The sequence below is a fragment of the Lissotriton helveticus genome, chromosome 7 (assembly GCF_964261635.1).
Source record: "Lissotriton helveticus chromosome 7, aLisHel1.1, whole genome shotgun sequence".
Taxonomy (NCBI): Eukaryota; Metazoa; Chordata; class Amphibia; order Caudata; family Salamandridae; genus Lissotriton; species Lissotriton helveticus.
In genome coordinates this window covers 1709934427-1709946671 of record NC_136068.1, presented here as the reverse complement: position 1 = coordinate 1709946671, position 12245 = coordinate 1709934427, and the positions used below count along the sequence as shown (strand labels likewise).

Genomic DNA, 12245 nt, shown 5'->3' with positions numbered 1-12245 from the left:
CCTCCAATGTTGCAAGGTTGAAGGTTATATCTGGCAAAATCCCTTCAAATCCGGATAGCTGCTGGATGAGGTCCAGCTGAAGACAATGATTTTAGCAGGAACAACTTTGAGCTGAAATATTCAACACCAGGGGCTACACTCACAAATCTAAATACGTGCACGCCCAACCACGGACAGCAACATTTCCTACTCCAGATTTGGGCAAGATTGTAGAGTGGGGGTCTTACAACCTCATTTGGGTGGGTGACTTCAGGCATGTCCCTGATGCTACCTGAGATAGATATCCCCAAAACTGATACCTACAGAGGGCGCTATCAGGGAAATACAAAGATGGTTGAAGACCTAGACCTGGTGGTAGGGATCAACCTAAACATCCCACAAATGCAGAATACACATTATATCCCCACATGCATAGGTATTATTAGCAAATTAACCAAATCTGGGGTATACATGAGGAAGTGGACACGTAATCCTCTGTGTCTAATGGCACTGTAGCAATCTCTGACCATGCAATGTTGGCATGGGAGGGGAAAATGTCCCTGACTCAATGTAAGAAAGCGCAGTAGTGACTTGACAATTCTCTGCATTTATTGGAAAACGTTGAAAGACGCTATCTCAAAATACATCCAAGAAAATGATTTGGGTGAGGTACCCCAGAATAAACTAGGGCACACCTTTAAAGCTGTATTTTGGGACAGAAAGGACAGACCAACATTGCATTAGCACGCTTAATAGAGAATCCCTAGAGAAAGACCTGATAATTCTAGAAGATGACTATAGAACCTTGCATCACTCAAAACTCTATAAAAGATTATAACCATCGGGGGCCAGGTTGGATTTTTCCAACAGAGAAATCAGAACAAGCATTTGCCATGCAATAGGTCTCGCATTTACGAGAGTTTGAGCTATTGGCATTGTAAATGACAATACTTTTTATTTATGTGTTGATTTTAAAAACATAAATAAAAAGCATTGTCATTTACAATGCCAATTGCTTAAAGTCTCGCAAATGCGAGACCTTAATTCGTGTTGTATTGACCTCATGTCCAGCTCCTGCCCTCTGGGTTAACATCGCGTCCTTAAGCAGACTAGCCCTGAAGTGGCAGTACTCATTGCAGGCAGGGATGGCAAGTCAAGTTGTCTGCTCGCCCTTTGATTGCAAGCTGCCTGTATTGAACACTTTGTCCCATGAGTCAAAGAGCACTTGTCTAAAAGAACAGCTTTGCTCAAGTCTCTCATTGCCTTTTTATCATGTCAAGCGTCCAACACTCTGTGCCAGTTCTGGTGACACAGACAAGTTGATACGGGAAGAATGTGAAAGCATTTCTTCACGGCTCTGGCAGTTCACATGCTAAAGTCTACGCACTAAAATATTTATTTACCAGTAGTGTCCTGTCCATACTTTGCACCGTATGTGCCACACAATGTGTTAACTCACATCTGCCTGTGGCGCATTAGAGAGAGCACAGTAACTCGGTTGGTCAATGGTCCTGCAGCATGTCGATGAAAACCAAAGGGTCAGTTTCGAACTATGGTGCTTCAATTGCAATCTCCGTTACCTGCAGTATAGCTGTATAAACATACGTTTGATTATGTTAAATTCCGTTGTTAAAAGAAAGGCAACACTTGACAAGCCAGGCCTCCCAAGCGGCATGGCGGGGTGTGTCGTGGGGATCCATCCGGCTCACAGCCCAGGCCAGAGCTCTCCTTTGGTAAGCTCTCGCTGCTCTGACTGGGACACCTGCACTCTAAACATGGCGGGGGTGAGGCACTCACGGATCCTCCTTTGATACACCTGCTTCGCTTTCGTGTGGGCAGTGCAGGAATGCCCGTGTGGGCTGCTGCACAATCGGTCCGCTCACACCTGCCTCACCTCACACCTTTCCCCACTGCCGCCTCACATCAAACCTTTACAGCTACGCATGGGAAAAAAAACACGGCGACTGAGAGAGTGAAAACACTATAAGCCTGAAGTTCTTAAAATGCATTGCGAGAGCCAAAGTGTAAGTACAGGAGTAGCAGAGAAACCAGAGATACATTAAAAATGACAAGACTCTTTAAAATTATGTTTTTTTCATGTGTCTTTCAGTTAAAAACATTAGGTTACATGGCTGCATGATGACGCAGCCTGCAGCGTTTTGTCCTTGAGTTGGAGCTGGGAGGTGTGGGGAGAGGGGTTACTGTAAAGTGAGAGAGCCCAGCACACTAAGAGAGGTGGGGGGGGGTGAGTACAGAGGGATTCGACGTCATCAAGGACACGTGCGAGCCCTGAAAAGTGCAAATTGTGTTACAGGAGAACAAAGGCCATGGAAACGAGTGGTGTGTGTGCGCACGCCACACCAAGACATCTGTAGGGTTTTGAAATCACCACACAGGAGCTGTAAAGTTGGAATACCTTTAATTTCCCGGAGCGCCGGGAGCAACTGACTGGTGGGCAGCGGTCGGCGCCAATAACACAATATGGCCGCCTTCCGCTTCCCGTCGTCTGCTTCCTGTTCCGGGGACAGAAAGACTAGACCGCCACTACATATCTCCCCCCTTTATGCATTTACCCAAACATGTAACCAAGTCCTTACTTCCAGTTCATGTCATAGTCCTTAAACTTCTCTGGTACCTTCACTCTCCTCCCCACACGGGTCTGCACTCCTTCACTGCTTCCTTCTCCTTCCGATACCTTGTTCTCTGTTCGTTCTCCTAAACCACCTCTATCTCTGTCCGTTACTTCCTCTTCACTTTCTGCTTTGCGTCCACTTCTCTCTATATCTCTTGTTCTCCTTTCTCCTTCTCCATCTGCCACGTGCTGCTCTCCTTCATCTACATTCTCTCCATACCTTCCCCTACGTTCGCTTTCGCCTTCGTCTTCTACATACTCTGCACCTTCCATCGTCTCTTCTTCCCACTTCAAGATTTTACTGCATTTCGCCATTCTGTCCAGTGACCATATCTTGCCGTCACTTAGCAAGGCCGAACGGGCGTAGGGCTCTACCACCTTCAAGGGAGGTGAAAACTTGCTCTCTCCCTTTCTCTTCATGATTGCCAGTTTTACCCTAACCCACTCGCCCTTCTCCAAATCCACTTTCTGAGTGTTCCGTCTCTTGTTGTAGTGAGCGGTGTATACCTCCTGTGCCCTTTCCAGATTTCTTCTGACCACAGCTGGTGACCACTTGCTCTGCACTACTAGTTCCCTCCATGCCGTGTTGTCTTTCGTGAAGGCCTCCCTTCCTCTTAAAACCTTCAACGGGCTGTATCCTGTGCTCCCAGGTGTGATGCAATAAGCCCAAATCATCTTCTCCAATTCTTTCTCCCAGTCCAAACCATCATCTATGGCCGCTTGTATGGTACCCATAATTACGCGATTGAAACGCTCCACTTGAACATTACCAGCTGGGTGATAGATTGGTGTGTGTTTCACTTCAATTCCATTTCTGTTGGTAAAGGCAGTCCACTTCGCTGAAGTGAATTGGGGCCCGTTGTCGCACGTAATTATCCTTGGGATTCCTTCCCTGACAAACGTGGCACGTAAAAAACGTACCACAGCTTCTGTGTCTGCATGTTCCACAATCTCTATTTCCGGCCATTTCGAGTATTTGTCGATGATTACTACTGCGTATTTCTGAGTTCCTGCTTTGTCGAGGACTGGGCCCATTATGTCCACTGATATCATTTCCCACGGTCCATCCGGAACTGGAAATTTTCCCAAGGGCGGTCTCAGCATGCTCTGTGACTTGTCCGCCTTTGCACATGACTCGCACTTACGCACATGACGTTCCACTTGCGCATCGATGGCCGGCCACCAGTACGCTTGTCGGGCAAGGGCTTTCGTTTTCGTTATTCCTTGGTGCCCTTCATGTAGTAGTCACATCAGATGATCCAGAATGTTCTGTGGTGGAACCACCTTGTCACCTCGGAGTAAGAATACAGGGTTCTCCGCCAGAGACAGCTCGTCCCTGACCTCCCAGTACCTCCTCAGTTCTTCCTTCAAGTGTCTTTTTTCCGGCCATCCATGGACGACATACCCTTTCACTGCCTCCAGATCAGTGTCCTCTTCGTATGCTTTTTCCCATTCCTGAGCACTTATCACTTCTTCTGTGTCTTGGATGGTGGCCACCACATATCCTTCCCATTCCTGTCTCTCTCCGCTGCTCGCTTCATCCATGGCCGCTGCCCTACTCAGGAAGTCCGCAACTTTGTTCTGCGGTCCCAGAATGTGTTCTACTTCATAGACGAAGTCTAACAGTCTGAGAGTCATCTTGGCAATCCTGGGTGTAGCGTGATCATGGCCGCTGGATGTCAGTACACGGACCAGTGGTTTGTGGTCTGTGTTCACTAGGAACTTGGCTCCCCACAAGTATTGCCTAAATTTCTCCATCGCCCAGACAACCGCCAGCATTTCTTTCTCCACAACACTGAACTTCTCTTCATTGGAGGCTAGCGAGCGAGAGGCGAAACTGACAGTCGACAGCTCTCCGGATTCTGACTTTTGCATCAGTACTGCCCCAAGGCCACGGTCACTGGCGTCAGTAGTGAGGATAGACCCTGCACTCGGGTCGAATCCCTTGAGGGGAACGGCGGTGCTCATCTCCTGCTTGAGTGCGTCAAATTCCATTTGCTCGTCTTTCCCCCACTGGAACCTATTCTTTTCCTTGAGTAGTTGACGAATAAAGTGCGTTTTCGTGGCGAAATGGGGAATGAATTTGCTGTAATACTCGGCCATTCCCAGAAATGACCGAACATCTTCTTTCTTCCCAGGAGTGGGTGCCTCCAGAATGGCTTTCATGTTTGTTCTCTTAGGAGTAATCCCTTGTCCACTCACCTCGTGACCTAGGTACGTGACGGATTGGACTCCTAAATTGCATTTGGACCACTCAGCAGTAAGCCCATTGTCCTGCAGCCTTTGTAAAACTTTGTGGAGTTTCTCATTATGGTCTTGCTTCGACTTCCCCATCACTAAAATGTCGTCCTGAAAGAATAGGACATCCTTTAAGTCTTTTAGAAGTCTGTGCATAATCTTCTGGAAGACTGCCGCGGCAGAAGCCAGGCCGAAGGGCATCCTCACAAATTCGTAGCAACCAAAGGGTGTGATAAAAGATGTGAGATGGCTGCACGACGGATGTAGTTTCACTTGATGGTAGGCTGACGACAAGTCTACCGTGGAGAACCATTTGCCATCTTTTGTTTTCGCCAGCATTTCATTGATTCGTGGTAGGGGGAATTTGTCTATGACGATGTTTTTGTTCAATTCTCTGAGGTCTACGCAGAGCTGTACCTTGCCGTTCGGCTTTTGGGCTACCACTAGGGGTGAGAGCCATTCTGCACTCTCAATCGCCCTGATCACTCCTTCTCTTTCCAGTCTGTCCAGTTCCGTTTGCACTGCCTCTCTACTGCGGAAAGGGATATTCCTCACTTTGTGCATAATGGGCTCCGCTCCCTCCTTTAGCTTTATGAGATGCGTGTATTTACCTAGTTCACCAATCTGGCCGTTGAACACCTTGGGGTACGCCTTCTGCCACAACGTCACATCTTCCATGTTCTCCATGTCCATAAGTAAGATTTTTTCGATTCCTCCCGGGTTGAGTTGGATTCCCAACGCTCCCTGGTCCTTCCAGCTCAGCACCGAAGGGCCTTTCTCTGCGACATATAGTTTACAATTTGCGTGGCGGCCCCTGAATTCGAACAGGAGAGGACAGTACCCCAACATGGGAATCTTTTGTCCGGTATATGTGACTGGTCTCACATCCATAGGTAGAAGGTTCTCTTTGATCCTTGGCGCGAATCTGTCTTCCCAAACTTGCCTTTGAACGATGGATATGGGCGCCCCACTGTCTGCGATCATCTCCAGTGGTATTCCCCCGATGTGCATGTCAAGTCTGGGTTTATCTGAGTTCGAACCTTCCATTTCCAGTACTTGGACATCTATGTAAAGGAACTCCTCTTCTTCCACTGTGTCTTCTTGGTCGCTTGCGTCTTCCCGCTGTCCTTGGTCCACGAAACGTACCATTGCGTTCTTAGGTTTTCTGCGACACACCTTTTCGTAGTGTCCGAAAATGTTGCAGTAAGAGCATTTGGCCCTGAACGCAGGGCACGCCTTGTCATTTCCCAGATGGGCATTGCTACCACACCTGTAACAGTGGGGTCTACCTCCTTTGTTGGATCTGCTGTCCGTCTGGTGTTTGGTGAAGTTGTCAGATCTTCCACCTCCCTGATTCCTCCGCGTGTCGCTCTGCCTCGAACGGTCATTTCTGGTAGGCATCATTACCTTGCATACAGTTTGCGACTCCAGGGCTTCTTTCTTTGCTGCTTGAGCGCACCGTCTTGACAATTCTGCTTTCTTGACCATCGCCCAGATTTCTTTGAGTGGAGCATCTCCATTCACCCACAACTTTTCCTGTATCTGAGAACTGGAAGTGTGCATGATAATCTGGTCCCTGATTAGTTCATCGTGCAGCGTCCCAAACTTGCACGTGAGGGCCAACTTCCGCAACGCTACGACGTACTCATCCACCGTCTCGCCACTTTTTTGCTTCCTCTGAAAGAAGTTGAATCTGTCGATCGCGACGCACACCACCGGTCTGTAGTGTGCATCTAGGTCAGCGATGGCGTGATCAAATACCTCTGTGTCAGTGGCGACTCTCTCACCTTTGACTATGGTGTCGTACACTCTGATCCCTTCCGGACCCAAGTTATGTAGTAGGATCTTCTTCTTCCTTTTGCTCGAGAACGGGGTATCACCTTCTTCTTCCAGAGCCTCCAGGTAGTTAAGGAAATACCGCTTCCAATCTTCCCATTTCATCTCCGGTTCGCCGCCCTTTGTCAGAAATGGTACCAGCTGGGTGAGGGACGTAGTCTGGCTCGCCATTCTGGGCTCTCCCCTCCTGTCTGTCGCAGTCTTGATCGCCCGACTGGGTGGACTACCCGGCGTGTGCTGCTGTGCCGTGTCCTCTTCACTGCACTCTCCGTCACTCTCCCCCTCCTTGACTCTCCTCGTGGGGCTCGACAGTCCCAGGTGGTCCTCCTCTCTGACGTGGTAGGAAGAGTCAGGCGCCTCAGGCACTCTCCGCTGTTCTGCCAGGGTGCCTGACTGGAGTCACGGCACTGAGGGTGGTTCAATTATAATTGCCTTGACTTTGTGTGCCTATAATGCCTCGGGTGAGCACTGTACCTTCTGATGTCTGTGTGCACTGTTTTTTTTTTTATGGCGATGGCAGCACTGGAGGGGTTAATGTGTTCCTCCCCGCTCTGGACGCTGGTTACGGTGCAGTGATCTGCACTGCGGGACGCCGCGCAGGTTTTCGCGCCTTTATACTGGGCGCCCGACGGCTCCTCTGCCGCGCTCCGGGAAACTCGGCTTCCGCACCAGCAAGATGCGTGATGCACGTCGTCGAGTGCGCGCCGGTTGTTCACACTCCGACACTCGTCGCCATTGTAGGGTTTTGAAATCACCACACAGGAGCTGTAAAGTTGGAATACCTTTAATTTCCCGGAGCGCCGGGAGCAACTGACTGGTGGGCAGCGGTCGGCGCCAATAACACAATATGGCCGCCTTCCGCTTCCCGTCGTCTGCTTCCTGTTCCGGGGACAGAAAGACTAGACCGCCACTACAACATCTGTTTCCTATTATCGCACTCATCTCTGTGCACGATAATTGCAAACAGATGTCGGGCCTGCGGGTAACCGACACCAATAGGCCATGGGCGGAGCACTGCGCCTTTCTTTGGCCAATTGCCTGCTGTCTTTGTTAAAAAGATGCACGCAAAGGTCAATAGCATGGGGCAAAACGAAAAGCACACACAGGAGCGAGTGAGATTCGTAGTTTAGTTTTAGAAGCCCCTACAGCGAATGAGGGCTGTTACTGGCTCGACCTAAAAAGTGCAACTTTACTTTAAGCTGTGATTTTATGAGCATTTGCGAATAAATCCAGGTCACTCCTACGCAAACGTTTACAATTTTAGTTAGTCTCAAAACGTATCCCCTCACTTCAGCGCCCATACATCACCATTCTTAGTTACCATGAGGACACATTCAAGGCATTCCATACATTTTATTTAAATCTTTACCTGGTTGACTTGAAGGAAGTTGAGGCTGTCATAACTGCGGCAAAACTACTGATACTCAATAAGGTTTAGAGATAGTCTGGAACTCCCCATCACGGCTGACGAAGTAACTCGAGTCGTTCATGAACTGCAACCAAACAAATAAACAGAACATGATGGCCTGACCAATTGATTTTGTAGATAATTTGAATTGGACCTGGCACCTTTTTTAGTGACACTTTTGAACTCTATAGTACAACCACAAATTGAATTGTATTGATGACTGCAGCAAATTCCTCTGTAATCCATAAACTGTGCAAACTTGATAATAAATGTGTCATATGGGCCAATAGAACTCCTGAATTTGGACGTAAAGTATACATGAAAGTGTTTGCTAACAGATAATCAACCATTTCTTGACTTAAGCCTTCCCAAAAGGCCTTAGTTCAAACAGCTATTAAACAATCGGAGATGTAGGTCCCAATCTGCCTGTTGGCAGTGCATATTGGGTGTTAATATAACTGCATCACATTTCCAAAGCTTTGGTCTCATATTATCTTCTTATGCAAAACTATCCAGAAAAGAGAATAAATCTGAAGCATATGACAAGTTGTCACCTCAACCCCACTGAAATTATTAGAAACAGATGTACAACAATACTGATGGTATGTGCTGGCGGGGTTGTGGGCAGGGAGTTAGGGGGATGTGTGTACCTGCTCTCAGGTGTGTATATTTTGAACAGAGGTTCTTAGCCACATAAGTGGAGGTGGTGGGATACCTGATAAAACCAGATCAATGACTTTTCCTATTGGGCCTTCATTCTACTGGAATTACAAATCTTTCCCTATCTGACTGGAGACTTAGCTACAATATGTTACTTGTGGCTAAACAACCGTTTGCATACACATAGAAGTCTACAGCTATCCTGATAATACAGGAATGGCCAGGAAAACCTTGGGCCTTACTGGCTTTTGAAAAATTGACTAGGGAACTAAACGAAAGGGGCTACATATTTGATAAACTATGGTACCTTTTAGTGGACTATCTATCAAATGGAGGAATTCTACTGTCCTGCCCTAAGACACTGAGATGGCTGTGCTTGAAGATACTGTCATCTACTTGACTAGGTTGTACTTTGTAAGATCTTGAAGAGTACAAGAAGATGAAGCCAGGGAGACATTAAGTAGAGAAGTATTAAATAAATATTAAAAACAGTGGTTGAACCATCTCTGTAGCTTATTCCAAACCAAATATACAAAAATAACTATACAGTAGCTTTTTCTTCATAGAACCAGCTACAGCCCTAACAGTGAAAATACCTTTTGGAGGCTAATAATGATAGGAACATGCAAACATTATAATCTTACATGTTTCACTTTTAAATATCAGAGCTCCCTACTTTGTGGGTTGCAGGCCTACTGAGGGAGGACTTACTTAAAATGTAAAAGTGGGGTATTCTTCCTGGCAAACGGTTTATTTTGGCAGATCTACTTGCAGGTTTAAACACTGCAGAAGCAAGGCTTCACATGTATACCTGAAGCCATGTTTTCCTTGTCTGCATAGTGAATGGCACATTAGGTGCTGCAGTCAACAAGTGAAATCTAATTTTCTATGCCATTGGAGTATTTTCCTACACCATATACTACGGCCTTAGTAGAAAGTTAAATATGGCAATTGAGGATTAGCCAACTTTACCATGTTTGAGGGGTCGAGCAAATGCACTTGGGACAGGATAGCAGTACCACAGTGCACAAAGTTAAAAAACCAGCCGCATCAGTCCACGAAAAATTGGTCACTAACATCTCCCATATTTTAAGCATGTTCCTACTTGTTCAGAAGTTTAATGAGGTCTCCTAAGCACATTGTGTGAGAGTAGATCCTCCTAGGGTTGTGTGTTTAGCTAGAATTAGAGGCAGATATGAACTTCATATTTCAGCTTGACAGCCTTAGCTGTCATAGACAAGCTCCTTTTCACTCAAGAAAGTGTAAACATTCCTCTGCAGTGATGAACAATTTAAAGAGGTAGGGATGAGAGAAATCCAGGTCTTTGGTTGCCAACTTTGCCTGCAAAGATTACAACATAAGAGAATATTCATATTGAGAGGAAATCAGATATAGTTCAACTATTTATACATTACCGTTAGACTGTTGTTAATGTTCATATACTGCTATGGGCCCTAACAAATAACTGTGTGCCATCATTGCTGATATACCTTACCCATGACCGACCATTTCTAAAACTTACCTTTATTGAGAGCTACAATTATTTTGGGACTTACTGCAACTCTATACACAATGTTTTTAATTCCTTTACTCCAGTTTAGTTTTGTACGTATTTCCATTTTACATTGTTGCATATTTTTTTTGTTACCTATACATTTACTTTTCAGTAAGAGACATTTTGTGTTTTAAAAAATGTCTATTGTGAATCTTCATTACATTACGCATAATTTAAATGGAATTATTATGGTTACTGTTAGTATTCTAAAAATATTTTTTTAACATTACATTCAGACACCTTTCATTTATGAAACTGAGGTTAAGTAAAAAAAACATAAAACTGCCATCATTATTATCAGCAACATCAACAATTTAAAATTTTCCCTTTTATCCTATTAAAATAAACATAATTTACAAATACGTAACTCTCACTTCAAAACATTGTGTAACGTTAAGCATGAGTTACAGATTAAAGTGCAGTGTAAGAAGGCTCAAAGTTTACAAGTGTATGTATTAATCAAGTGCTCGAATGGGAATAAACGTATGCAAACGTACAATCATCTTGAGTTTCCTTATTTCCATATCACATGGCACTGCATTTTTCAATTGATCTTTATTTCTTTCCCATATCTTAAACAGTATCTTAATAAATGTTACAGTTTTAGATAAATTTGTATCATGTTAAAACAACACCTCCCTGGTAAGCGTCTTTGTACGCCCTGATGTCTATATAGTCCCAGATAGGGATTTGTAGCGGCTTCTTGTTGTTACTATTCATTTCTCTATATAACTGTCTAGCTGTACACGGCCACGCGTTGCTGTGGCTCAGTCTGGTTAAATGGAAGAGAAAGAAAAGAGTAAGCGCATGTTTCTAATATGTTTAAGTTCACAATGCTTGTGGGTATACAATATGTTTTTGTCCATCCTAATATATGTAGACTATTGTCTATATGCGTCCTTTGTATTTGTTGCGCAGCAACCAAATCAATAGGGTCTGTTTGGGTTGCAAAGTGAACCAACTCCTCCCCCTCCCTCCACCCACTTCCCGGTCTGCCATCCTGACAACAACTGTCCATCCTAATATATGTAGACTATTGTCTATATGCGTCCCTTGTATTTGTTGCGCAGCAACCAAATCGATAGGGTCTGTTCTGCCTTTCGATTAAAAACACGCGTGTATTGGACATGTGCGTATTCGAATTCAACATTGTGTATATATAAACACGCGCTAATGTTGCAAAGTGAACCAACTCCTCCCCCCTCCCTCCACCCACTTCCAGGTCTGCCATCCTGACACCAACTGTCCATCCTAATATATGTAGACTATTGTCTATATGCGTCCCTCGTATTTGTTGCGCAGCAACCAAATCAATAGGGTCTGTTCGGACTGCAAAGTGAACCAAAACCTCCCACCTCCCTCCACCCACTTCCCGGTCTGCCATCCTGACACCAACTGTCCATCCTAATATATGTAAACTATTGTCTATATGCGTCCCTTGTATTTGTTGAGCAGCTACCAAATCGATAGGGTCTGTTCAGCCTTTTGATTAAAAACACGCACGTATTGGACATGCATGTATTCAAAACCAAGGTTGTGTATATATAAACACGCGCTAATGTTGCAAAGTGAACCAACTCCTCCCCCCTCCCTCCACCCACTTCCCGGTCTGCCATCTTGACACCAACTGTCCATCCTAATATATGTAGACTATTGTCTCTATGCGTCTATTGTAGTTGGTGCGCAACAACCCAATCGATAGGGTCTGTTTGTCCTTTAGATTAAAAACATGCGCGTATTTGACACGCATGTATTCTAATCCAACGTTGTGTATATAAAAACACTTGCGTATTCGAATGCAACGTTGTGTCAAAATTTCAAATCAATCTGTGAAGAACTTTCGTAGATTTAAGATTTTTATCAAATGCACATTGACATTTTTATGTGTCTGTTTGTGCTTTCGATTAAAAACACGCGCGTATTCAATGTTGTGTCAA

General features: G+C 45.3%; 1 protein-coding gene across 1 annotated transcript in view; it reads left to right on the top strand.

Annotated features, from left to right (window-relative positions):
- NPHS1 (NPHS1 adhesion molecule, nephrin) overlaps nt 1-12245 on the top strand; it is a 291924-nt gene that overhangs the window by 170266 nt on the left and 109413 nt on the right. The window lies entirely within an intron of this gene.